The sequence below is a fragment of the Peromyscus leucopus genome, chromosome 9 (assembly GCF_004664715.2).
Source record: "Peromyscus leucopus breed LL Stock chromosome 9, UCI_PerLeu_2.1, whole genome shotgun sequence".
Taxonomy (NCBI): Eukaryota; Metazoa; Chordata; class Mammalia; order Rodentia; family Cricetidae; genus Peromyscus; species Peromyscus leucopus.
In genome coordinates, this window is record NC_051070.1 from 62,279,813 (window position 1) to 62,304,813 (window position 25,001).

At 46.3% G+C, this 25,001-nt stretch overlaps 1 protein-coding gene across 3 annotated transcripts in view; it reads right to left on the reverse strand.

The window, feature by feature from the left end:
* The window catches only part of Sacs (sacsin molecular chaperone), an 85,256-nt gene that overhangs the window by 42,698 nt on the left and 17,557 nt on the right, over positions 1–25,001 (reverse strand). The window lies entirely within an intron of this gene.

Genomic DNA, 25,001 nt, shown 5'->3' on the forward strand with positions numbered 1-25,001 from the left:
TGGTGGCGCACGCCTTTAATCCCAGCACTCGGGAGGCAGAGCCAGGCGGATCGCTGTGAGTTCGAGGCCAGCCTGGGCTACCAAGTGAGCTCCAGGAAAGGCGCAAAACTACGCAGAGAAACCCTGTCTCGAAAGAGAAAAAAAAAAAAAAAAAAAAAAAAAAAAACCTGCTACTGGGGAAGCTGAGGCAGGAGGATAGCCCCGAGTTTGAAGTGAGCCTGCGCTCTCCAAAAACCAAAAGGGGGTGGGGCAGCAATTCATTAGATTTGCTGGAGGCAATGGAGCCAGAAGCAATACAAGAGAATACACATAAGATATTTTAACAGCGTAAGTACCTAATTTGGCTTGCATTATCTTGTACTCGGTGGCATAAGTCTCCCTCAATCACATCTGCAATACCGAGGAAGTAGGGGTGGTATATAATGCCATTATATAATAGGGTGACCCCACAGCTTTAACTTAAGTTGCCTTGTATTTGAAAAGTGAGGAAGGCTTCTATGAGTACCAGGTGACTCCTTCCATTATTCTCACAGATCTTGATGAATATCACAAAATCAAACCCCTCATCTATTACAGCCACCCAAAAGCTACCTGGTGAAATAGTAAATGGGTGACTGCTAGGTGAAATATTCTCACCAGAATCAAAGCTCCATTTTAGAGTTAACCCTAAAAAGTGGTATTGATTACCACTTCTCTTTGCTTCTCTCAGTATGGTCAGAATTCATCATCAGGGGTAAAAACATAGACTCCCCTGGGAGCTGTTCAGTTCTCCTAATGAAGGTAATGGAGACAATGATGCCAGTCAAGATTGCCTTTTGCTATTGGAAGGAGTCAGTTTCATCAACTAGAGAAAAATACACTAACAGCATAAAGATCCTGCCAAGAAACCCCAATATTTTATTTTTCAATTAGATAAGCCTGTACAAGTGAATGCATTGGGTTATCAACAAATTGAAAAACAGTAAGGGTTTTTGTCTATCAAATGAGATCTCTTTTTCTCTCCCCATCTCCTCCCACCCAAAGCACCATGTTCAGAACCTGTGACCTGTCACCACCCAGATGCCAGGACAAATCTTCAGGTTAAAAGACTGCAGAGTTTAGGGTACACCTTCCATTCTACCTTTCCATATGCTCTTTCCCTAGTCACCAACAGGATGTGGTAACAACAGAACTCAGATGGGGAGTGGACAGCCTAAAAGGAAGGCATGACCTCAGCCACCAGGCATGCCACAGGAGAAGCAGAGTCAGCCTGCAAGGATGCTGGTCAGAGGGAGCTTGAGCATGTAGGGCAGAGTGACTTGGGGATACATCTGACAATGTTATTACTCACAGGAAATGTGGATCTAGACCTCAGGAGAGGTGCCAGAGCTAGCAGTGTAGACTGAGGACTCACTAGCTTCTTCAGATAACACTGATACAATGTATGGAAGCTGCTGTAATCCCAACTGGATACACGCCTGAATGACAAGGACATCCAAGGATTGAGACAAAGTACCTAAGCAACTGTTTGAGTAGACAGTTTCAATTTTACCAGAAAGAGTTCTGGACATGGACATGCTGGTGGTTACGAGATATCATGGCTATAATACCATGGAACTGCACAATTCAAGATGATTCTGAAGGTAAATCTTAAACTATATGTACCACCATATTAAAATATAATATTTTTGTTGGGCAGTGGTGGCTCACACCTTTAATCCCAGCACTTGGGAGGCAGAGACAAATGGATTTCTCTGAGTTCAAGGCCAAACTTGTCTATGTAGTGAGTTCCAGGACAGCTAGGGCTGTTACACAGGGAAACCCTGTCTCAAAAATCAATAATAATAATAATAATAATAATAATAATAATAATAATAATAACAAAGCAGAAAAAATAAAGGATGAAAACAAGCCATATAGGCCTCCATGTGCACACACATAGACATGGACAACGCATATGCTATTGAGGCTTCACTAAACCACCTTTAGTGAAGACCTTTATGGATTTGAAGAGTAAAATGATTTTCACTTGAAAATCATGCATCTTGGAAATAGTAAAGACAAGCCAGGAACTCAGGCCTGATTTCACCCTGCAAGCTCCTCCCAAGCAGGAGAGAGTAAGACTAATGGGAATCAGGGAAATCCTTATTTTAATAAGCAAGGAAAGTAACTAAACCTGCTAACTTTATGCTTACATTCCTAGTCAGGAAGAGGAACAATAGGCAAGTTGGCAAAGACAGATAAACCCTCCCTGGAACGTCAGGGAGCAGGACACAGCATTCAAGACAGTCAGCAATGGAGGTGAGTGGTTGAAGTGCTCCACTGGGACGAGCCTTTAGTTAGAGGCCTGAAGGAAACAGAAGTTACACAGGTTCGTGCATGAAGAACGGGACCCAGAGACACCCAAGTAGACGACACTTTCACACTTGCACTGGTTGTATCATCACTTCCTCCCCTATAAGCAACTCTGCTTTCTTTCCAACTCTGTCCCTTCTTGCCACATAAGCATATTTTTTAATTGATACTGTCTTAATTAGATTTCTGTTAGTGTGATAAAACACCATGACCAAAAGCAACTGGGGGAGGAGAGGGTTTATTTCGCTTACACATCTTCATCACAGACCTTCATCAAAGGAAGTTAAGAACTCAATCAGGAACCTGGAGGCAGGAAGTGAAGCAGAGGCCACAGTGGAGTATTGCCTACTGACTGTCTCTCCGTGGCTTGCTCAGCCTCTTTTCTTATACACACCAGGACTATCTGCCCAGGAGTGACACCACTCACCATGGATGGCGCTCTTCCACATCCAACACTAGGAAAATGCCTTACAGGCTTGCCTGCAGACCAGTCTTTCTCAGATAACTCTAGCTAGTGTCACATGACAAAAAAATCAAACAGCTGGTACAGTACCTATTTTTTATCAAAAACTTCCCACAGCATGAAGCAAGTTATATCAAACAAGTCCTCAGAGAATAACACAAAAGGGGGACGTAAGAAAGAGAGAAAAAAGTAATAGAGGGGAAGGAAGAGTAAAAGAGAAGAATGGAAAGGGGAAGAGGCTGGGGGTGGGGACAAAAAGAAGATGGAGGAGATGAAAATGGAGGAGTAGAAAGAGGAAAAAGGAGAGGGAAGGGAGGGGAAAGAAGAAAGGAAGAGATAGGAAGGGCAGGGTGGGAAAGAAAGGGGGAGCAGGAAAAGGAGCATAAATTAAAAGAGGGAGAGGAAAGAGGGAGGGGGACAAAAGGAAGGGAAAGGGGGTGTAGTTGAAAAGAAGGGTGGGATGAGAAAATGGAGGGGAAATCAGAGAAGGAAAATAAAGCTGGAAGATGAAGAGGGAGGTAAGAAATGGGGGGTAAAGATGACAATAAAGACAGTGAGAAGAAAGAAGAGGGAGGATTGGGAAGTACAAAAGAGGGAGGAAAAGAAGGAAGAGGAAGGGAAGAGGAGAGGAAGGGGAAGGGAAGAGGAAGAGGAAGGGAAGAGAAAGGGAAGAGGAGAGTAAGGGAAGAGGAAGAGGATGGAAGAGAAAGGAAGAGAAGAGGAGAGGAAGAGGAAGGAGAATAAAAGGACAGGAGGAAAAGGAACAAGAATGTGAGAGAGAAAAGGGAAAGATGAAGGTCTAAAAGAAGGGATGTAGGAAGGGAAAAGAGAGTGGAAATAGAGAAAATGAGGAAGAAAAGAAAAGAGGGATGGAGAGGGAGAAGAGAAAGGATGAGGAAAGGGGAAGAACAAAGAAAGGATGGAGGAGAAGGAGAAAGGAAGGAGAGAAAGGAAGAAAGGCAGTAACAGGGAAAAGAAGGGAGGGATGATAAAAGAAAACAGTGGTGGAGGGGGAAAATGGAAGAGAGAGGGACAAAGGAAGGAGGGAAAGGAAGAAAGAGGAGGAAGAGGAAGGAAGAAAATAGAGAAGGAAAAAGGAGAGGAAGAAAAAGAGGCAAGATGAAGGAAGGGCAAGAAGGAAGGGGAAAGGAGAGGGAAGGGTAGAGAAGGAATAGAAAGGAAAGGGAGAAAGAGGAAGAGAAAGGGGTGTGAGGAAAATGGAAGGGGGAGTAGTGAGTGAAAAAGAGGAAGGAGAGAGAAGAAGGAAGGAAGGAAGGAAGGAAGGGGGCAAGGGAAGTATCTTAGTCACTGTCCTATTGCTGTGAGGAGACACCATGACCAAGGCAACTTATGAGAGAGAAGGCATCTAATTGGGGTTGGCCTACACATTCAGAGGGTTAGTCCATTATCATCGTAGTGAGGAGTAAATCAGCAGGCAAGAAGGTAGGGCACCAGAGCAGTAGCTGAGTGCTCATGCCTGGTTCACAAGCAGGGGGCAGAGTAGGGGGGAGGGAGGGAAAGAGAGAGAGAGAGAGAGAGAGAGAGAGAGAGAGAGAGAGAGAGAGAGAGAGATTGAGCTTGTCATGGGCTTTTGAAACCTCAAAGCCCACCCCCAGTGATACACTTCCTCCAACAAGGCCACACCTCTGAATCCTTCCTAAATAGTTCCACTAACTGGGACCAAGAATTTAAAATATGAGGCTATGGGGGAAATTCTCATTCAAACCACCATAGAAAGGATGGATGAAGAGGGAGGGAAAAGGAGAGAGGGAAATGAAAGAACAAGGGGAGGTCAGATAGAGGAAAGACAATTCTTGGAGGGAAAGGGGGAAAGAATGAAGGAAGAAGTGGATTTTTAAAAGGGGGCAGAGGGGAAGTGGAGGAAATAGAAAGGGGAGGGGGAGGATGAAGGAAGAGAGGTGAAGGGAAGGGTTGGAAGGAAAAAATGAAGGGGAGAGGGAGGGAGGCAGGGGAAAGAGGAGAGGAAGTGAGTGGTGGTTAAAATAAAGCAAATAAGGGATAGCAAGGAAAAGGGAAGGGGGAGAAATAGGAAGAGACAAAGTGGAGGGAGGGGAGTGAAATAGATGCAGAAAGATACAAAAGCAAAGAAGATGGAAGAAAATGAGGGGGGATGGAAGATGGAAAGATGAAGGGGAAGGAGAGGGATAAGGGGAAAGAGGAGGGGGGAAGAGGGGAAATGGAAGGGGGAAATGGGAGGGGAAAGGGGAGCACAGGAAATAAAGAAGAGGACAGAAGGAGAGAAAATAAATGGGGAAAGATGGAGATTAAAGGAAGGGAGAGAGGCTGGAGAAGGAGATGAAGGAGAAGAGAGGAAACTGGGGGGAGACAGAAAGATTGGTGGGGAGTGTGCAGAGTAACGGGAGAAGAGAGGAAACCAGGGGAAGACAGGAAGATTGGGTGGGGAGTGACGGGGCGGAGTGGGGGATGAAAAAGGAGAAAGTCAAAAGGGAGAGAAATGCAGGGAAGGCTAAGGGTGGGAAATGTTAAATGAGAGGAAAGGAAATAATGGAGAAGTGAGGAGCAGACAAAGGACGGAAATACAGGGGTGGTGGAAGAGAAGAAAGGAAGGGGAAGGGGAAGAATGATGGAGCCAGAAGAAGAGAAAGGGAAAGTGAGAAAAGAGAGGGGGAGACAATGGAATGGGTAAAGAAGAGGGAGGGGAGGGAGGGAGAAAAGGAAGGGTAGAGAGAAAAGGTGGGCACAGGATGGTACAGGAAGGCAGAGAAAACGGAGAGAAGGTTTACAAGGAGTGGAGAGAGAGTTGTGGGAGGGGAAGGAGGGAGGAAAGGAAGAGAGGGAGAAGGGGGAGGAAGGCAGGAAAGGGGAGAGTGGGGAACTGGAGAGAGGGAAATGGGAAGGAGAAAGGGGAAGGAAGGGGGAAGGGAAATGGGCCATAAAGGGAGCGAGGCTAGGCAGGGGGGAAAGGAAAGAGGGATAAAAAGAGTTAGGGGGTAACAGTAGGGAAATAAGGAGGGGAGGTGGAAGGAAGCAAAAGGAAGGAGCAAGAAGGGAAGGGAGGTGAGAAGGGGAAAAGGAAGTAAGGAAGAATGGAAGGAAGAAGGGGAAGGATGGAAGGAAGGAAACTGGAGGGAAATAGAGAGTGGAGGAAGGAAGAGTAGAAAGGACCTGGGGCGTAGGGGGGGAGGGAAGTGGGAGGTGAGGGGTGCACTGAGACAAATGAGTATGCTAGAAAAAAACCAGGGGTCGAAAGAGAGACAATGATACAGGGAGGCGGGATGTGGAGGGGAGAGAGGAAGTGGGGGGAGGGAAGAGCAGGACATGGGAGTTGACAAGGGGTGTGAAAGACGGGGGAGGAGTAAACCAGGAATGAACACGAAAATGAGAAGGGGAAAAAGAGAGGGAGGGGACAGCATGATGACAAAGGAGGGAAGGGAAAGGAAAAGGGGGAGGAGAAAAGAAGGACGGGGAAAGAAGATGAGAAAATGGTAGAAAAGATGTAAGCAAAAGGGAAGAAGGGAGGGGAAGGGGATGAGAAGGGGAAAGAATGGAGGAAGAGGGGAAATGGAGGGGAAGGAAGAAGGGAGGAAGGGGAAATAGAGGAAGGGAGGAAGGGGAAATAGAGGAATGGAGGGAAAAGGAAGAAATGAAGGAAAGAAGAAGGAAGGGAAGGAGGGGTGAAGGGAGAGAAGATGAGGAGGAAGGAAGGAAATGGAAAGAAAGAGGGAAGAGAAATGAGAGAGGGTAGATCTACGGAGGGAAATTGGAGAAATGAGAGGAAAGGGAGGCTAAAGGTGAAAAGGAAGGGATGGTCGGAAAACCTGAAGGAAGGATGGGAAATGGGAGAAAAGAAGGCAGCAGAAGGAGATGGAAGAAGAGAGGAAAGGGAAAGATGATAAAGAGGAAGGAAAGGGTACAAATGAATTAGAGAAATGGGAGGCAGAGAGGGACAGGAGCAGTGAAAATGGAGAGAAAGGGGAAGAAAATGAGTAAGGAAGGGGGATAGATGAGTGGAGGGAAAGGGGAGTGGGGGGGCGGAGAAAAATTGGAAGGGCAGGAGAAGGGAAGAAGGAGGGGAGAAGCAAGGGCAAATGGAAAGTATTGAAGGGAGGGAAGAGAGAGAGAAAGTGGGAAAATGGAAAGAAGAACGGGAGAGAAGGGGAAGAAGGGAGGGAGAGAAATGAAGGGAAATCAATGGACAAAGGAGGAAATAGTAGAAAAGAAAGGAGTAAAAAGTGCAGGAAGAGGAAAGAAAGAATCAAGGTAAAGGGGGATGAAAGGAAGAAAAGAGAGGAAGGAAGAGAAGGAAGTAAAGGGAAAGAGAGAAAAGAAGGGAAGAGAAGGAAAGAAAGAAGGGGAAGGAGAGAAAGGGAGGGGAGGGAGGAAAGAAAGGGGTACAGGGGAAGTAAAGGAGGAAAGGAAAAAAGGAGGGGGAAGGAAGAAGGGAGGGAAACAGGAAAGAGGAGAAGGAAATGAGGAAAAGGAGATGAGGGAAGGGGAAATAATAGTGAAGGGGAAAGAATAGTGAAGGAAAGAGGAGGAAAGGGGGAGGGGAGGGAGGGAAGGGAAGAAGGAGGGAGAGAGAGGAAAGGGGAAATGTAGGGAAGTTAGGGAAGGAAAGAAGGGAAGGAAGGGAAATGGTCATGAAAGGGGGAGGAAAATGGGGAGGAAGGAGGAACAAGTGAAGGAGGAAGAAAGAAGAGGAAGGAAGGAGATGGGTGTAAAGGAGGATGAAGGAAAGGGGTGGAGAGAAAAGGGGAAGAAAAGGGAAAGAAGGAAGGTAGAGAAAAGCTCAGGAAGGAGATGATGGGAAAGGAGGAGAAAGGGAGGAGAGAAGGGGAAGGAAAGAACGGAAGAGAGGGCAGGAATGAAAGGAATGGATCAGGAAGGAAAGACAGGAGGACAAGAGAAAGGGAGGTGGAGAGGGAGAGAAGGATGAGAGGGAAGGGGATAAATGAAAAGGAATGGAAATGGGCATGAAGGAATTGAGGGAAAGGAGAGGAAGGAAGGAGGGGAAGGGAAGGAAAGGGAGAGGGAGAGGTGGAGTAAGGAAAGGGGGAGGAAGAGGAAGGGAGGAGGGGAAGGGGAGGAAAGGGAGAGGGAAAGGTGGAGTGAGGAAAGGGGGAAGAAGAGGAAGAGAAGAAGGAAAAAACAAATGGGGAGGGGGAGTAGAAAGAAAGGAGTCCCTGAGGAGTGGCTTTCATGGTACCAGAAGATGCCATGAAAGCATCCAAAGGAGGGGACAATCAACAATCCTCCCTCCCTACCTACCTAACTAACCTGGCTAACTATTCTAGTGCTAGTGAAGTCATGGTTACCGGAGATGACTCTACAACCACCAATTTACTAATCCAAAATAATCCCTAACAACAGTCTAAATATTTGTCATCAAGGAAACTTCTCTTTGCCACAGACAGAGACCATTACAGAAAACCACAACCAATCAATATGCAGAGTTGTGGCGCCTGGTCCCAGAGGATACATCTACAAAACACTCCAGTCTGGCACCTAAGGCTCAGAAAACATGGTGAAAGGGGGTGGGCAGAAAGATTGTAAGAGCCAGAGAATCAGACTCTGCTGTGAGATTGTGTCTTCTGGTAAATTCAGAAGCCACAGTCACGAAGTCTCACCAATATGACCGCTCAAATGTGAGCCGATCAACACACATACAGAACTACTGGGGGGGGGGGGCTTGTGGGGAGCCCAGGTGGCCTGAGCCCTACACAAATAACTATTGACAACTGAGAAAAGCTGGCAGTGGTTCTCCCCAGGGAGGAGCACACCAGTCAGTTGCCCAGTGTCACAGTCAGCCCTGAAAACATACACACAAGTAGCATTATATGGACTCAACAGGTTCTACTTAGGAACGTGTATGTGTATATACAAATCTGTATGTGCATGTAATAACAATGAAAAAAGAGACCATGGATGGAAGGAAAGGGGGAGGGGAGTATGAAAGAGTCTGGAGGGCCGGGCGGTGGTGGTGCACGCCTTTAATCCCAGCACTCGGGAGGCAGAGCCAGGAGGATCTCTGTGAGTTCGAGGCCAGCCTGGTCTACAGAGTGAGTTCCATGACAGGCACCAAAACTACACAGAGAAACCCTGTCTAGAGAAACAAAAAAAGAAAAAGAAAAGAAAAAAGAAAAAAGAAAGGAAGAAAGGAAGAAAGAAAGAAAGAAAGAAAGAAAGAAAGAAAGAAAGAAAGAATGAAAGAAGGAAAGAAGGAAAGAAGGAAAAGAAAAGAAAGAAAGAGTCTGGAGGGAGAGAAGGAAATGTAATTATAATACCAAAAATAAAATTTAAATAAAAGAGAGGGAGGGAGGAGTTAGGTGGAAGATGGCAATGGGGAAGGAAAAGGAGAGGAAAGGAGAGATGAAAATCGGAGAAATAAGGGAAGGGAGAATAAGAGAGTGAAGGGGAAGGAAGGAGGGAAGGGAAAGAAAGTGGGAGGAAGGAAAAGAAAGTAGGAGGAAGGAGTTGGAGGAAGGGGAGGAAGAACAGTGGGGTAAAGGGGAAAGTATGGAAATGGAAGGAGGAGGGAGATAAATGGAGGGAAGAGGAGGGAAGTGGGGAGAGAGGAAGAAAGAAACAAGTGGAAAGAAATAGAAAAAATGGAGGAAGTAAGGGGAAAGTGTTGGAAAGGAGGGAGAGGAGGAAAGAGAGCAAAGTGGGAGGAAGAAGGGAAAGTCACAGGAAGGAAGGGGATGGAAGGGGAGGAAGAGAGAAGGGAAGGAAGGAAGGGAGAATGGAGGGAAAGAAATGTATATGAAGGAAGGGGAGAAAAGAAGGGAGTAAGGGGGTAAGAATGGATGGAAAGGGAGAAAGAAAAGATGAAGAGAGGGGAGGAAGGAGAGAAGAGACAGGTGCAGGTGCGAAAGTGTGGGGAGAGGGAAAGGAAGAAAGGAAGGGAGGGAGGGAGGAAAAGGAGGAAGGAAGAAAGAAAGAGAAAAAGAGAGGAAGCAGGGAGGTCAAGTGTGAGAATTAAAAATGATACCGAGGGGGGAAGGGAGGGAGAGAGAAAGGGAGGAAGGGAAAGGGAGATAGGAAAAAAGGAAAGAATGGAAGTTAGGGGATATGAAGGAAGAAGGACAGGAGAGAAAGAGAGAAAAGAAGGAAAGAAAAGGAAAGGGAGGGGGAGAAGACTGTCCTAGTTAATTTTTTGTCAACTTGCCTCAAGCCGGGATCATCTGGGAACTTCAATTGAGAAAATGCCTCCATCAAATTGGCTCTTAAGGAAATCTGCAGGGCCAAGGGAAGGACTAGGAGGGAGGAGACGGGGAGAGAGGGAAGGAGGAAACAAGAATAAAATGCCCAGAAAATGTAGAAACATTAAAAAAAAAGATTCAAAATAGACATATTTCTTCTGTTTGGAATGAGGAGGAGAGTGACGCCCAGGAACGTGGTGTTGAGGGTCTGTGAGTTGAGGCTCACTGCATGTCTGCATGATAGAGAACCATCAACAACTCTTCTCCTCACCGGTTAGGTAGGGACAAAAATGGAACAAATTGTTGTTCCTTTGCTTAGTGAGCCAGCACAAGGCTATTCCTTTGAAAAGAAGAAGTGAAGATGATTCGAGGTTCGGGAGGTAAAGACTTGCAGTTCAAGTCTGACAGGAGTTCCATTCCCCAGGACCCTGCAAAAGGAGAGAGCCAACCCTGCAATATTGTCCTCCGGAACCCACACACATTCCGGGACATAGGCTCCCAACATATATAGTATTCCGTTTGTTTGTTTGTTTTCGGTTTCCGAGAGAGGGTTTCTCTGTGTAACAACAGCCTTGGCTGTCCTGGAACTCACTCTGTAGAACCAGGCTGGCCTCAGACACCCAGAGATCTGCCTCTGCTGGGATTAAAGGCTTGCGCCAACACCAACAGAGTAAAATAGTATCTTTTAAAGTACAGATATCCTGCTAAGTCCTAAGAACGAGAGAACGGTGTCAGCCACATGGGCAAAGGAAAAGCCCTTTAAGGCAAGTGGCGGCACCTATGAACCATGAAGGCCAAGAGCCCACACAGCAGGGCAGCTCTGCATAGGAAGGGCGGAGCTTGCGCAGGAGGGCTGGAGACTGGGCCCAGTGGAAGTTTTGGGCTGATTTGTTGAACTTGCTTTCCCATGTCCATCCTGTGTGATGGCCCTCCCTTGTACAAGTCCCTGCCTAGTGAGATCCAAACTGGCAAGTGCTGATTTTTTTTATATGCCCAGCAACTGTGGGAAGGCCACCCCTCGGCCTCCTCATAACCAGAGACTTGGTGTATGTTAAGCTGGTCTCTCTTTTTGCCCTAAAATAGCCAATACCAGTTAGGGAGGGTGGTTCACACATGTAATTCCATCACTTCAGAGGCCGAGGCCGGAGGATTGCTATGAATTTGACATTTCCCTGGGTTATGTAGTGCCAGGCCAGCCAGGGCTATGTAACCATAAGCTAGTTTAAAAAAAAAAAAAAAAAAAAAAAAAAAAACAAAAACAAAAACAAAAAAAAAAACAAAAACAAAAACAAAAAAAAAAAAGATTGAGGCTAGCCTGGGGCTAGAGTGAGAAAAAAAGAAAAGAACGAGAGGCTATCAGGGTTCAGATTTACCCAAACTCAATGTAAGGAGCAGCAGAGTCTGCAGAAAACAAGAACTTTCCCAGCAGCCTCCTGCTTCTTCTGATTGGCCAGAACTGGGTCACATGATCAACTATCGCTGCAAGGTGTGCAGCGGAAGTGACTGATAGTTTTTCAAGCCTGTGTAGCAGACAGAGGCAATGGGGAATGCTGGCTGAATCATCCCACCTGGCCATCTCCAGTGCTGCTGCAGATGGAAACCCCCAGGGAAAATACTTTCAAAGCGTCTGCAAGAATATCAGTGAGTAGTGCCTGGAATACTGTCAAAGCTGCTTCGTAACATAAAACACATTTTTGAAGATGTCAGGGAGGGAGGACTTTTCCTGCCAGTGACTTGGGCTCACCTTGGGGCAGAACCTTGGCAGATTATGTTTTTCTAACTTTTTTTTTTCTGGAATGACACTTCAGTTCTCTGACTAGAGCAAATCCAGCCAAAGTCATCAATTCCGACCTCCCATCTCCTTCAGAGATCACCTCTCCTCACTCTGGCCATCTCTACCCTGGAAGGAGGCAGCTCCCAACTCCTTCAAAGATCACTTCTCCTCACTCTGGCCATCTCCACTCTGGAAGGAGGCAGCTCCCAACTCCTTCAAAGATCACTTCTCCTCACTCTGGCCATCTCCTCCCTGGAAGGAGGCAGCTCCCAACTCCTTCAGAGATCACCTGTCCTCACTCTGGCCATCTCCACCCTGGAAGGAGGCAGCTGTCCCCCAGGCCAGAGTCGGAGAGCTGGGAAAGGAAGGGTAAGGCTGCCCCTGCCTGGCCAAGATACATAAGGTTAAAATGGATCCTAGGGATAAACACCGTGGGTAAAGTAACAGACAATAACCACATCGATTAGGCCACTCTGATATGCATGTCATCTGTGAGGACACCTATAGAAAAAAGCACTAAGATGATGTTGGTGACTTTGGAAACACAGCTTGCCCAAGGTCATGGGCAAGGGAATGACTTCTCCATAAAAGGAAATTATGAATAACTACTTGGGTTCATTCAACTTAATTAGCCTCATTATGTAACCTCTGCTTAAAGTACATAAAATTGAGATGACAATCATACTAGAATCCCACTCAGAACAAATTTGTTACACAGAATATCAAATTTTCTGCCTGCTTCAAGTTTCTTTATGGAATATTAAGTTTCATACTCACTACAAATCTCTGCATGGAAAAATCTCTCTACAGTCAAATAACCTACTTCATTGAGGAATTTTTCAAACTGATGTGTATTCCTGTATAATATTAGTTTTTGTTTTTAGGGATGCATTATTTGACAAAACACCAGACAAAGTCGACTTAAAGAAGGGAGGGTTTGTTTTGGTTCATAGTTTGAGGTTATAGTCTGTCACAGAGGTGGAAGCTGGTCACATGACATCCACAATCAGGAAACAGAGAGAAATGAATGCTGGTGTTCAGCTCCCTTCTTCTCCTTCCCCTTGTTATTCAGTCCAGGACTCCAGCCCATGGCAACGCGCCATCCACACTCATGGTGAGTCTCCATTCCTCAGTTAAACATCTCTGGAAACACCCCCAGAGATACACCCAGAGGTTTGTCTCATAGGTGGTTCCAAGTCCATTCAAGTTGACAATGAGGACTAACCATCGAGCACAATGTCTGTCTCTTTAGGAGGAAGAATTTCACATGTATTTGTTCTCGCAGGACTGCTTGTGTGTACAAGGTTGTATGTACACAAGTGTGAGCGTGCTTTGGAATGTGGAGATAATTGTCACTGTTATGTTAACATCAGAAGTCTTTGGGACTCTAGACCATTGTGAATTATTAATACTGATAGAAGCAAATTCAGGGCCAACAGCTGGACTTTAAACCATCAGTACCAGATGCAGTTGGTACATGTGGATGAGAAGAGGCACATGGGTGTCCCACGAGTCCTTGCTATGGGCTGCAAGGGCAGCACCCAGACCTATGGCGACAAGGCAGGACCAGGCGCTGCTCAGTTACAGTGGCGATAGTTCACCTTGGCCAGTGTGCAGCTGCACGTTTGGCTTCTCAGTCTCCTCCCTTCCTTCCCTCGGGTTCTAACCTTGGTGTGTGACCACTCTCCATCACAGCTCTCCATCAGACTCCTGCTCTTCAAAGAACCACGAAGGGCTCCCTTCTCTCAGGCAGGCTGGGCCCCTGCCAGGTTTTCCTCTGTGTTGGCCTACGGCATTCCCACCCCTTCGCTCTGCCTCCTCACAGCCCTACCACTCCCCATCTGTGCCATCCACAGCACGGTCAGCATCTCTTTTCTCTCCACAACAGCACTTTCTGGATGAATACTCAGACATAAATGCCCACTCGGACAAACAAGTGTGAGTTCAGCACGTGACTCCATGCAAAACTGTTGGGCAAATCCAATGTCCACAACAGAGGCATGACTGAGAACTGCAGGTGGTGGAGGTTGGGGTCTTTAGGAAGATGTGGCTTCAGAGAAAAGCCAGTGTGGACCATCACACAGAACCAGAGTCAGTAACCTGATTGGTCCTGTGAGTCTTGGCGGTCAATCACTGCTTCACACCAGCTTCCCAGACTGAGCATGCCCCCAACTCTCTGAGCTCAACCTACCACAGTCACTACGTTTGTCTCCAGAAGTCTCGACTATCCAAGCACGGTCTCTTCACACATGTCGGCCTTATCTTCCAGAGGGCCCCTTTCACTCCCTCACCAACTTTGGTCTACACTTAGGCATCATTCTTTGACAGTCAGAAAGCTGCCTTCACCGCCCTGTAAAAATCGGAACACCCCCAGTGCAATCTCACTTCTTTCCAAAGCTTCCTTCGAGTCTTCTTACCCTCTAGTCACAGCTGTCCTCGGATGTGTGTTCTTCCGTTTTTGTGTGCACCATCCACGAGGTTGCCCAGAGCAAGACTGGCATGTTCAGGCCTGAGTGTTCCCTTGGCGAGCACTGGAGGGAAAGGGGGGCAGATGGCAAGGCCTGATGTGCCCTAGAGCCTCAGTCTGCTTGTGGTGGCCGCCACAGAACACCACAGACAGAATGGACTGAACTACACGCTCCACACCGTACGGAGGGCTGGGAGTTCAAGGTCAAAGGACAGGTAAGCTAGGTCTTGTCCCCAGCTTAGCCCCATAGCCTCTTTGCTGTGTTTCTCTGTGGCCTCTGTTAGGAGGGCCCTAATCCCATCACGGACCCACACCCTTACGAACTCCTCTAACCCTAATTACCTTCCTCAAATACCCTACCTTTGAATACTACTGAGGCTGGCAGGTATCAGGAAAAGCTTTGTTATTTGTAACCCCACACACACTGTATCAAGCCGCATGCTTGACTTGAATAATGGAAATAAGCGATTCCCCTTTAGCAACCTCTTGATAATACCCATTTCTACTCAAACATGCTCCTGGGTATATCTGGGATTGGGAGACATGGGGGCAGATCTGGCCTAAACTGATTGAGGATACATGCTCAGGAAGGCAAACTATGTCTTCTGAATGAACTTTTTAAAGATCCTCTGTTTACCATCCTATGCCTATGAGAGGTGTACATATAATAAAAATCATGGAAGGTGATAAGTCTTTGCACCCTGAAGGCCTCTCCACCGACACAGCAAACCAAATTAGACCGAATTAGAAAAGCCCCGGTTTAATGGGTAAAGCATCCTGGGATAACTCCCTGGCCCCACAGGGAGGAGAGAGGGATGAGACTGGAAGAACCACTGGGTGCAGCTTATATACCACATGGGAGTGGTCTTGAACCTTTCTGGGGAAGGAGCTGTGTTTGGTGGGCTTTGAAGGGGTGGGTTTAGGAAAAGAGATAGGGGAGGAGAGTTGAGGTGGATCTTCCACGAGACTCCTTCCAAACAGAAGGGACATGCACAATTAAAAAAAATAAATTAAAAAAAAGTTATGTGACCCAAACCTGCCAATCAAAACAGAGAATCACCAGAGCTACACTCCTAGAAATCAGCTCCTCCTGGTCTTGGATCCCATAAATGGAATTCTCAATAATATCCAAGGCCCTTGAGTATTCTCTCACTCTGGAGGTTCAATGCCTTTCTTGGCAGTGTATCTAAAATGTAAAAGCTTTTGCTTCACTCTTAATAAAACTTCTTGCTGCCTCTCTCTGTCTCTCTGTCTTGGTCTCTGTGTCTCCATCTTTCTGCCTCTTGGTCTACTTTTCTCTCTCTGTCTTTCTGTCTTTGTCTTTCTGTCTCTGTCTCTGTCTTGTGTGTGTGTGTTTCAATTCTCTAGACAAAACATCAAGAATCAGTAAACACAGAGTCCAGACAATGACTTCCAATAACACTATTACCTTGAAGGCTTGAAACACATGAATTATGAAGAGACACAAGCATTAAGTCAGTCCACAACACCAGAAATGCTCAATAAACATGGCTGAACAACAGGCTGAATTACTACCAACTGCTGCCCGCATGCTGTACCTCTTCACACACCATGCTGAGGGATCTGTGTCAGGATCCTTTTCCCCCTTGAGCGCCCTGATGGAAGATCATACACTGGAAGAGCTCTGTGGGTTACTGAGTAACACAAAGATAACCGTGAAAACATTTTGCCAAGTGAAAAATCCAGTGATAAACGACCACATACTGAATGGCTGCATTTGTTTATATGTTCAGAATTGATCCATAGCAACCAAAAGCAGAGGGGTGGTTGTCAGAGACCATGGGGATTGGGAATGATATGTGGGTACTCGTGAGTTTGGGGTTCCTTTGCAGGGTAGTGAACATACTCTAGAGTTAGAGGGTGGCAATAGCTTTTTCAATATTGTGAATAGTCTTTAAAAAAAACCTATATTCATTAAAATGACATTTCATAGTGTGAAATAACACCTGAAAAAAGAAAGAAAACCCATGGCTGCTGTGAAAGCAAAGGCTGACCCCAGGCTACCATGTGCAGGGTCTTTTGGAACAAAACATTCTAACTTAGTGACACTGGCTTTTCTGGGGAGCTCAGTGGTTGTTGTTGTTGGTGTTATTGTTATTTAAAGCTGCCTTTCAATATTCTCAGTCCACTACCAGAATAGTCAAACACAGGCATCGTTGCTCTCTCATGAACACAAAGCAAGCTACAACAAGCCCATCTATCTCATCAGCACACTGGGTCCTTTCAGGCTTATGTCCCGCTTCCCCCAGTGTCTTCCTCTACTTCTCACTCCATGCTGGTCCCCAGGACATCCAGTTCCCCAGTTTTTCTACATAGCCTTTGCATACATTACTCCATCCATCTTGGTCATTTCTTCCAATTTAATGCAAGTGTCCTTGCAGGGGATGCCTGACACTTCAGGAGGCATCACCCAGCACATCTTTCTCTCTCTCTCTCTCTCTCTCTCTCTCTCTCTCTCTCTCTCTCTCTCTCTCTCTCCCTCCCTCCCTCCCTCCCTCTCTCTCTCTCTCTCTCTCTTCCCCCCTACTGTTTGGGGTCATATTTCCTCCCTAGGTGGGATCTGTCTCTCAGGCATCAGCATCAGCAGCTTGGCTGACCCAGAGGACCTAGGCAGAATTCTGGCAGGCCAGCTTACTCCCTAGTAAGCCAGCCGAGGGGCCGGACTTCCCTTGTCCTTGTGCTCCTGTAGACACAGTCAGTTATGTTTATTTTTAGTCTCTTTAAACGTGCCTTGGGAAATGAGGTCATGTTCCTGAGTTAGCATTCCTGCCTTTTCTACTTCCAAAGAGGGGCATTATGAATTCCCTGGAGTGCTGTGAAGTCATCTTAAGATAGGATGGTACAGACTTTACATGAGGCTTTTGACTATCCCGTTAATTTTAATGAGAGCTAGGTGTTTGGATGCCAAAAGTCCTGAGTAAGCCATGACTCAAGCCCCTAGACTTTGTGGGGTGACACATCTTGAGCTGTACTGGCCTGGGAATATTAAGCCCAAGTGTGGTATTTGAACTTATGATGGATGCTGATTAAACAACCCCCTCTGAAATTATTATCGGAAATACAGACTGTAGTGAGCTGGCTCCACAGGAATGGAATGAGCTGGCTGTAGCAGGAATGTGTTCAAATGAACAATGTATCACAAGAGAGGCTCAGCCCAAGGCACCATCATAGAAAAGTCCTTCCACCATGAAACTGAGCACAATGTAGAAAGGAGAACAGGCCAAAAGTCCCACAGCCACCCTCCTGCTACCCTTTCTCCTGTCTTCTAGACGTCCCCACGCTGCACGATCATACCGCTTCCTAGCGAACACGATCAAGTAGGTGGCAAGTTCCATGTTCTCCTCTCACTCTGGGCCTCTTCCTTCCCCACCTCTGGCTGGATCATTGACCAGTTAACACTAATAGAAAAGTAGGCAAGGATCTCAGCTGAGCCTCTTTTCCCAGTGTGCCCTGCTCTTTGCTCCCACCCCTCCCCAGTCCTGTTGAGTTCAGTAAACTTTGTACATTGTACGCACTGGCCCTCTGCCGGGGGCTAGGAAACCTAAAATGATGGTGAATGATGGTGATCCTAGCACCTCCTCTGCTTTGTGCATGGGAGACAGACAATCCAGTAAACAGAACTGCCACACAAAGGCAAGTACAGACGTCCAGGAAACCGACGTAAATCCTCAGCAGCTCTTCAATGCACAGAGGGTGTCGTCCACTAACAGGGCTGTCCTGGGCCAGCAGCTACTATCCTGAAGGCTGCTTTGTATCTGAAATGAAATCTCTTCTGTCTTTTCTTGTCTTCCTGCATCGTCACTCTTCAGAGTCCCACACTGCAGAGCCCCATCCGGGTGTCATGTTGTCTCATTGGTTCTGACCGTGAGTGCCCTCATCAAGATCAGGCTCAGTTCCTCAATGTCCCTCCTGCTCAGGGGCAAAGTATCCCTCCAGAGTGGCATTCCCTTCTGGGAGTGTGTGTGTGTGTGCAGGCCCATGGGTACACATGAGCATGTATAATCAGAACTGACATTTTTCTCTCTTCTTTGAACCATAGGGTGAGATGGAGTGACTGCCATTAACACTTGTCATCCTCGGTGGCCATGGCAGTGCTTGCCCTTCAGTCACTGCACACAGGAAGACAGCAGTCACCTCTGTCCGAAATGTTTGTGCTTCAGCAGGAGATTTTAGTTTCTACTACTGTGTGGAACATGGGGTTCATGCTTTTCCACGCACTTGCTTCTGGAGTCACACTGTAGAGGTGTTCGTTTTCTTTTTCTTTTTTTCTTTTTTTTTTTTGTTTGTTTGTTTGTTTGTTTTTTGTTTTTTCAAGACAGGGTTTCTCTGTGTAGCTTTGCGCCTTTCCTGGAACTCACTTGGTAGCCCAGGCTGGCCTCGAACTCACAGAGATTCGCCTGCCTCTGCCTCCCGAGTGCTGGGATTAAAGGCGTGCGCCACCACCGCCCAGCGAGGTGTTCGTTTTTATCAGTAATTGAAATAAGATACCGAGAAGGCCCAATGAGAGTGAGAGTAACTTGATACTCGCTGTCAATCTGAGCGTTCGGGGCACAGCAGACCCTTCCTATCCAATCTCAAGATGCTCTGTAAACAACTTGTACCTACTGTACAATGAGGTGTTCACATTTGACAGCCGATAAAAGAGAAATTCACACATTTGGGGTTCCGTTAAGGGAAGCCATGGCAATAATCAGGACAGTTCTTGTTCTTAATCCTTGCCCACTCAATATATTCCAAATCCTCCACACTCACATTGTCATATTTAATTCCCAGAAAACCCCGCAAGGAGGTGTTGTCGTTACAGGCATAGCTAAGGCTCGGCCCCCAGTGTGAAGGAGTGCTTGCCTCGGTTTCCTGGCACGTGCAAGTGTGAGGGAGAACCTGGAGCCGGGGATGGTCTGTCTCTCCTGTGTTGTGCGGCTTTCTACTTTGAGGCGGATGCTTACACTCCACTTAGGTTGCTGGAGACCACAGTCAGTGTTCTCTAGGGACAGCAGCATCCTAAAGGCTCTCCTTAGGGCTAATGACAATTTAAATTCCCAAGAACACCACACTTTAATAGTTGGCTGGGTGTAGAGAGCATGAAGCCCTCACACATGCCATAGAAAACATGCCTACAGTTTATGCCTTACAAGAATTACTTGGGACCCGAAGTGTTTGAGATCTGGGGGTTTTCCAATTTGGGAACAATATAGGTGGCACCTATAAGGAATTATCTGGGGATGAGACCTGAGTCTAAACAGGAAATTCATTTGTGATTCAGATACATCTTATATACATAAGCTAAATTTAATTTCACAAAAACTATTTTTAGCATGCTTTCCTCTGACTGTCACTCCAGACCCTGAAAAAAAAAAAAAAAGGATTTTATAGAATCCTAAGAGTGTAAGTTGATTAAAGATTCTCCAGTCAGAAGTCACTGAAAAAGTAAGGTTATTTATAAAAACAAAAGGCACCTGTTTTTGCCATCTCTCTTTTTTTAATTTCTTGCTTATGTTCACAACAGGGATTTTTACTGTTGGTGTAGAAGGGTCTTGTTTGGACGGCTGGGGATCAAGCTGAGGGCTGTGAGGTAGGCAAATCCCTACTGCTCAGCTACACCCTGGTCCCAGCTAGGATCTTTCAAAATGATATACCAACGTGCGACGTACGCCATTTCTAAATATCTGACTTCGTCAAGAAGCAGATCAAGGGTTCCTAGCCCGTGTCTTGCAGACCTGTTGAAACAATGAATTGTGGAAAACACATACACAGAATTACAGACCTGAGGAATCACAGGTCTGAGGAAAAGGAGAGCATGGGCCACCACCTTCCCCACATAACCGAGGGGGGGCTGTACAGTGTGTGCATTTGCTGTCTCAGAACAGGTACAGCCATTGGCCGGCATCCACTAGAGAAGAAGTTAGAAGTAGGTTAAGGGAGTTTTATTTTTTTGTTTTACTAAGGAACACTGGGGATGAATTTGTAAAAAACCAGGATGACTGGATCTTTCACTATCACTGCACTGCACTGGAAGCTCTGCCCCCAAATCCCATCATTTATTCACTTCCAAAGCAGTTTCTCCACAGACGCTCACTGTTCATATTAGATAGTTGTAAAATACAAAAGATGTCTATTTTCTCACTGGTGACTAAAATAAATGTTTCTGAAGCACCAAGAAGAAGGTTTCAAATAGAGGATGCAAGCTACAATGCTTCCATCTGTACTTTATTTAAAACTCACTCAAAAATAAATCTATCATTGTCTATCACCATTTCCTTACTTATTATAAACATAATAGTTAAGTAATTTACACAAAGAACTCATCGACAAGTCATTATTTAGGAAAGAGACTATAGCTCGGAAAAATAATTGTTTAATTCATAGAACCCCTCAGAGACCAGCTGATGCCTTTAGTCACCCTAACCATTTCTTTCTGCTTTTGGCATATGGCTGGTGTTCAACTGTTAATCCGAGACTGAGTGTCTGGGTAGGGTGTTGGTTTGGTGCAGTGGTACAGCTTGTGGGTAGGGTCTCTGTAGTCCATTTGGGGACAGTGAGGTCCAGAACAGTGAGGTCTGTGAGCATGAAGTGCAACTTGACTTTAGTGACTAACTGCATATCTGTTGTTTTAAATGTCTATACAAACAACCTTTTGTAATCAGACAGCTCTTTAGACGGATTAAAAAACTGTGATCATCAGTCACTTATTTTTCAATATTTAAAAGTAAGAAGAAATGACTAGCAACTAGACATGGTTTAACCAGCCAACTGACTGGTTCCAGAGTGTCCAGTTAATCATTAGAGAACCTACCTCATGAATCTTGTGTGCTAAAGAGCTGTAGTTTTAATAACATCCTTCAGGCTTCTCGAAGGGATCATCAAGAAAACACCAGTGGAATTTGCTTTAAAACTCCTAGTAAGAGCTCCCTTTTGTGAGCCAAGGAATTGAGGAGGAGAGAACGTAAGAACTGAAGGGTGGGGAGAAGTGCCGTGAGACATGGTCTTGTGGTTGCAATATGACCGATGCGCTCGTGACCTGACTGCAGCTGTGGCTACCTGCACAAGAGCAAGCCAGCAGCATCAGTCACATTCCAAAACGAAGCACTAACTGAGCCGGGGTGGCAGCCCATGCCATTAGCCCCAGCACTTGAGATGCAGGAAATGACAGATCTCCATGAGTTCAAGGCTACCTAGTCTATGTAAGTTTCAGGCAAGTCAAGGCTACATAGTGTCAAAAAAAAAAAAGAAAAAGAAAAAGAAAGAGGGAGGGAGGGAGGGAGGAAGGAAGGAAGGAAGGAAGGAAGGAAGGAAGGAAGGAAGGAAGGAAGGAAGGAAGGAAAAAAGAATTACTTACTGGAATTAGTGGGTTTCAAACTTTTTTAAAGGAGGACTTGAATAAAGATGAGGAGAGAACATGTTGGGGTAGGAGTCTCCAGGGGGTGTTGGGAGTGGATATGACCAAGATAAACTGTATACATGTGTGAAACTGTCAAATCACACTAATTAGTAAAGTGTAAATAGATGATTCTCTGAGTGTTCGTGTCTTCCAGTGACCCTGGTCAATAGATGGAAGAAAGGACAGTTGTTATTCTTTGAGGTAAAGGACTGATACTGTAACTACCTTAACTTAAAACGCAACAACAACAACAATCGGTGCAGGTGTACAATGGGTTTGCAGTACGTGATTCTCTTTGAAGAACACACCTGTTCGCTTTTCTTCTCCACAAAGATAAATGAACAAATAAATCAGTGGCTGAAATCGGTTCTTTCTGGACTTACATTTAGTGTCTTTTCTCTCCATAGGTAACCAATGTTAGAGCTCCCCCAGCACCCCCAGCCTGTTCCGGGGGATGGTGGCTTCAGTGAAGGAGAGGAGAGCATTTCTGTCTTTTGTTAAAACACCAAATTGTCTTGTCTACACTTTCCAGGTCTCAGTAACATGAGAATCTTGTTTTGTTTTCTCATTCTCTCCACGGTGATTTAGGAACAGTTTTCCTATAAAACCTTTTCCTTTGGTCTGGGATTTACAAACTGTACAGACCTTGGCATGGCTCTCTAAAAAGATCAGTGTCTTGTTTGTCTACTAATTGCCTTGTTTATATTTATTTGGGGCTTTTTGATGGAGATTTTTGGGGGATAGCTTGGCCCTGGGTGGTTTTGTTGTTGTTGTAGTTTTTGTTTTATTTTGTTTTTGTTTGGTTATTTGGTTGTTCGTTTATTTTGAGATAGGGTCCCACTCTATTGCCCAGGCTAGCCTGGAACTCAGTCTGTAGCCCAGGCTCCCTTAAATCCCCAGTAACCCACTTGCATTTGCCTCCCCAGTGCTGAGATTACAGGCATGAGGCAGAGCACCTGCCTGTTTTTCTTATTACCACATCGTTAAACCAAACAGCACAGCACAAATGAGATTAACCTGCATTAAAGAATCACAGAGAAATCATTTTCCCCACCCCTGCGTTACTCAGTTTGGCTCACCATTTCTAAACAGGATTTCCCCCCCCCCCGCCCCCGGAGAGTCAGTGAATGAGTTCATTTAAAATCCCAATGCTTTATGCTGGGAAATACATGCATTTTTTTCATCATTCTCACAGAAAAGGTATCTGTTGATTTTTCAGTGGTGGTGTCCATAGTTGTGGAGATGGATCAGCCAGTAAAGGTTCTTACTGGTAAGCCTGAGGATCTGAGTTTGATCCCTAGGATTCTCGTGAGAGGGGAGCATCAACTCCTGAAAGCTGTCCTCTGATCTCCAACACCATGGCACGCACATGCCCACGCACACACACAATTAATATGTTTAAGAAAAGAGTAAAGACCGGGGCTGAGATGGGACTCGGCGGGTTCCCAGCACTGTCCAGAGAAAAGACTCCAGCACCCTAACTGAAATGGCGGGTGTGCTTGTGTGAGTTATCAGCCCACACTCAAGGGTTTGCTGTGAATTTACCCTGGCCCCACAGAGTCCCTTCTCCAGTTGGCAGCCTCTCCGCAGGAGCTCCTTACACCCTCAGGTGATTGCCAGGCAGTTTGAGAGCCCCCACACAGTAATGCCTCTAGACCGGTGTGTTCCAGGCGCCTGGTCATGGAGTCCAGGGCACTGTTCAATGTCTGAGACTTGCTTCAAAATGCAGACGTGCAGAGGCAGAGCTTCAGTGGGAGATGAGTGTGTGGGTGCCCCTCAGGAGGAGGTGAGTGGGTGGGTGCCCCTCAGGAGGAGGTGAGTGTGTGGGTGGCCCTCAGGAGGAGGTGAGTGTGTGGGTGGCCCTCAGGAGGAGGTGAGTGTGTGGGTGCCCCTCAGGAGGAGGTAAGTGGGTGGGTGCCCCTCAGGAGGAGGTAAGTGGGTGGGTGCCCCTCAGGAGGAGGTGAGTGGGTGGGTATATCTTGGTAGGAGGTGAGCATGTGAGTACACCTCCGTAGGAGATGAGAGTGAGGGCATTCCTTGGTAGGAAGTGAGGGTGTGGGTGCCCCTCAGTAGGAGGTGAGCATCTGGGTGCCCCTTGGAGCATTTTTCTCTTTTTCTCTAGACATGCCCAAAGCTTTTCAGGATAACTTTTTTTCAAAGAGGTAAAGAGGCATCAAGAACAATCCCAGGGCTCTGTTTAGTCCCCCTGAAGGAGAAGTGTATCTCTGCTGCACATGGCCTCTCTACGCTCCCTCGCCCAGCTAGCCTTCAAGGACAGCAGGGACACTGGGCATTTTGTTAACTGTAGACCGTAGGGTCTCAGAAAGTGATTCGTGAATTCACTGCCCAACACCCACCTTGGGCTTTATCGTGGCATGTCTTGGATCTTCAAGTCAAGGTGACTGCCCTTCTCCAGGAGCCTTGCTCTTCCTTAACATCTGGGCTTCATCAAGTTTAGGCTCAGCACCCTTTATCTGAAACGTTTGGAATTGGAACTCTTTCTGATTTGGGGTATTTTCAATTTGGAAACACTAGCACCTACACAATGTGCCTTGTAGAGAGACACAAGTTGTACTAGTTTGCATTTGTCAACTTGACACACACTAAGCTAACCTGGGAGGCAGGAGCTTCAATTGAGGAAATGTCTCCATCAGATTAGCCTGTGGGCCTGTCTGTGGGGCCTTTTCTTGACTAAAGATTGATATGGGAGGGCCTAGCCTGCTGTGGGTGGTGCCATCCAGGGGTAGGGGTCCTAGATGGTCTAAGAAAGCAGGCTGAGCAAACCATGGGGAGCAAGCCAGTAAGCAACACTCCTCTGTGGTCTCTGCTTCAGTTCCTGCCTCTAGGTTCCTGCCTTGAGTTCCTTCCCTGACTTCCTCAGTGATGAATTATGTGACCTAGGAGGCGTAAGATGAAACAAATCCTCTCCCTCCCCAAGTTGGTTTCAGTCAACATTTTTTATCTTGGCAACAGAAACCTACTAGGACATATGTTTAAACTCAAAGTCATTTATATTTCAGATATTTCTCATGCAAATCGCCTGGCTGTGATTTCACGTGGTTTGGTTTGGTTTAGTACACTTGCATTTTAACTCCACACGTGAGGTCATGGGGAATTTTCTATTGATAATGACGTTTCAGATTTCACATGTTGGATCAGGGGGGTTCAACCTGTTCAACTCCTATGCCTTGCCTCTAGAGGTCCAAGAGGTAAGAAAGCTGCTGCTGCTGCTGGCTTCCAGGAGCTCAGGGATGCTTCCTCATGGCTCATTTCGGCCTTTCCCTATGAGCCATGGTTATTCCCACTCCCATTCTGAGGGTGCCGCTGGACTGTCCACTCAACATCCAAGGAACAAGGGGAACAAAGTCACTGTTCCTTCT